At 43.0% G+C, this 2,984-nt stretch overlaps 1 pseudogene; it reads left to right on the top strand.

Moving 5' to 3' along the window:
- The first annotated feature begins 480 nt into the window (after nt 1-480).
- LOC116852297 overlaps nt 481-2,984 on the top strand; it is a 16,878-nt pseudogene continuing 14,374 nt past the window's right edge.

The raw sequence follows: 2,984 nt of genomic DNA, 5'->3' as shown, positions 1-2,984 counted from the left end.
GAAAAAGAACAAGAAGGGGAGAGTAAGTGGAGAGATGATGATGGAATAAAAAAGGAGATTGAGAAAGGGAGGAAAAAAGGGAAGAAGAGGAGGAGGGAATAATAAAATGTGTGATAAAAGTGGGTGGAGAAAAATAGAGGGTATAGATAGTGGCAGTGTATGTGAATAAAGGATAGAAAGTTGGAGGGCTAGGAGAAATAGATGGAGGAAAGAGAGGAGAGAATAAAAACAATCATAGGGGGTGATTTTAATGCGAGGATAGGGGAAAAGGGAGGATGGAGGGGGTGGAGTCAAGAGAAGAAAAGAAAACGTGTAGAAAGTCTAAAGGTGAATGAAAAAGGAAAAAAGTTGATAAAAGTTTTAGAAGGGAGGGGATGGGGGATTTGGAAGGGATGTGTAAAGGGGGATGAGGAGGAGGAGTATACGTTTAAAGGGGGAGGGGGAGAGAAACTAACAGATTATATATTGGAAAATAGGGAAATGGTGAACAAGGTAGTGAGATTGGAAGTGGGGGAAAAAGTGGATTCTGATCATCACCCGGTAGTCACATGGCTGGAGGGAAGGAAGATGGAAGGGAAAAAGCAGAAAGGTAGGGAAAGAAAGATATATAGAGGAAAATGGGATAAGAAGAGCAGGGAGAGATTTAAGGAAACAATAGGGAATATAAGTGAGGAGTGGAAAAGAATGGAGGAAAAGTTAAAGGAAATGAAAGGAAAGATAAAAAGAGTGCTAGAGGAAAATGGGGAGTGGTGGAGGAGAGAAAGTGGGAAAGGGGGATAGTGGTATGAGGAATGCAGTGAGGAGAAAAAAAGAAGTTAGGATTGTATTAAGGAAATGGAGAAAAGGGGAGATGAGCAGGAAGGAGTATAGAAGGAGAAAGAGGATGTATAAGGAATTAAATGAGAAAAAGAAAAAAGGGAAAAAGAGAGAGAGTTGAAGAGAGGCGGGAGAGGCAAGAACGGAAAGGAGGATCTGGGAATTGATAAACAAGGAAAGGAAAAGGAGAGGAAAGATAAACGAAGATATAAAAATGGAAGAGTGGAGAGAACATCTTATAAAGTTAATGGAGGAATAAAGGAGAGAGTGTTAAGGGGGAGTGGAGAAAGGGAGAGGGAGAGAGAGGAGGAGGTGAGAAATGTAATAAGACATCTGAAAGAAAGGAAGGCAATGGGGAGGAATGAAATGCCAAACAAGATGTGGAAATATGGAGGAGAGGAAATGGTGAAATGGGAAGGGGAAGTATGTAGGAGGGTGTGGAGAGGTGAAGGGTGGCCGGAGAAATGGAAAAAGGGTATAGTGAAAGAGGTGAAGGGGGATAAGGTAGCGGATTATATAGAGGGGTTGCGTTGATGCCGTCGCTGTATAAGATTTATGCAGCGGTGTTAACGGAGAAATTAAAAGAGGAAGCGGGAGGGAAGGGTTTGTTGTCGGTAAGTCAAGCGGAATTTAGGAGAGGAGTAGGGACGATGGATCACATTTTTGCTTTGAACTATATGGTAAATAGAGAATTAGGGAGGAAGGAGGAGAAATGGTAGCGATATTTATAGACTGTAGAGCAGCATTTGATTCGGTGGACAAAGGGAAATTGATAGGTGTAATGAGGGAAAGAGGGGTAAAGTAGAGATTAGTAATGAGAATGGAGGAGATATTGAGGGAAACGAAAAGCAGGGTGAGAATAGGAGAGAGGGTGGGGGTGGGGGTTTTAGACAGCGAGAGGTCTAAGGCAGAGTTGCTCACTGAGTCCGATATTATTTAATATCTTAATGTCGGATTTGGAAGAGGAAATGGCAAAAGGAGGCTGAAGAGGAGTAAGACTGGGAGGAGGGAAAGTACACTCTAGCGTATGCGGATGACGTAGTACTATTGGCGGAGAAAAGAGAGAGTGCGAAGGCAATGTTAGCAAGGATGGAAAGGTATGCAGATAGGAGAGGATTGAAGGTGAATATAGAGAAGACTAAGACTATTGAGGTTTAGGAAGGGTGGGGGGAGAAAATAAAATGGAGTTGAGGTGGAAATGTAAAAGGTTGGAGGAGGTAAAGGAGTATAAATATTTGGGGTATACAGTTCAAGGAAATGGAGGACAGGAGGCGCACATATGGGAAAGAATGAAGAAGGTCGCGTTAATGATGAACGAAGTATAGGGAATAGGAAAGAGAGTGTGGGGAAATAACTGGAAAAGAACGTTGTGATTATTTAACACATTGGTCTGGGCGGTAATGAGCTATAGGGTTGGAGTTTGGGGATGGAAAGAAAGAAAGGAATTGGAAGGATTGCAGGGTAAGTTTTTGAGATGGACTATGGAGTTGAACTGGAGAACATCAGGATATATGGTAAGAGAGGAATTGGGAGAGAGAAGTTAAGAGAAAGAGCAAGGAGGAGGACATGGAAATTTGAGGAGAAGTTATAGGAAGGAAGAGGAGAGGAGATAGCAAGGAGATACTGGAAAGAGATGAAAGGAAGATGAAGTAGGAGGAAAGTAGTGGGAAAGTGGGAAAGGGAGGGAGAAGGGGGTAGAGGGTTGAAGAGAGGGAGAGGATAAGGTATGAGAAAATATTGGAGAGAGAGAGAAACGGAAAAATGAAAGGTAGGAAAGGATAAGGATGTCTAGAGTAAATAGGTGGTATGGGAGGGTAAAGAGGGAGGGGATGCCGAAATATCTGGAAAAAGGATAGTCAGAGGAGAGTAATTAGGTTTAAGTTAGGGAATGAGTTGAAAGAGGGAAGGTATTGGGAAGAGAAGAGGAAAACATGTAGAATATGTGGAGAAGAGGAAGAGACATTGGACATGTTTGGGAAAGATGCTGGCGAGGGGGTAATGGGGAAGTAGGAAGTTTGCAGGAGATGGTAGAGAAAATTTTGGGGGAGGAGTGGATGAAGGAGATGAAGAGAATAAGGGACAAGGGAGGAGGAAGGTTGATTGAAGGAATGGGGTGCGAGAGAGAGAGAGAGAGAGAGAGAGAGAGAGAGAGAGAGAGAGAGAGAGAG

This window comes from Odontomachus brunneus, unplaced genomic scaffold (assembly GCF_010583005.1).
Source record: "Odontomachus brunneus isolate Ranch 3 - 2012 unplaced genomic scaffold, Obru_v1 Obru_scaffold_212, whole genome shotgun sequence".
NCBI classification, from domain to species: Eukaryota; Metazoa; Arthropoda; class Insecta; order Hymenoptera; family Formicidae; genus Odontomachus; species Odontomachus brunneus.
The sequence above is the reverse complement of the archived record's forward strand: the minus strand, read 5'-3'. Positions and strand labels throughout refer to the sequence as shown.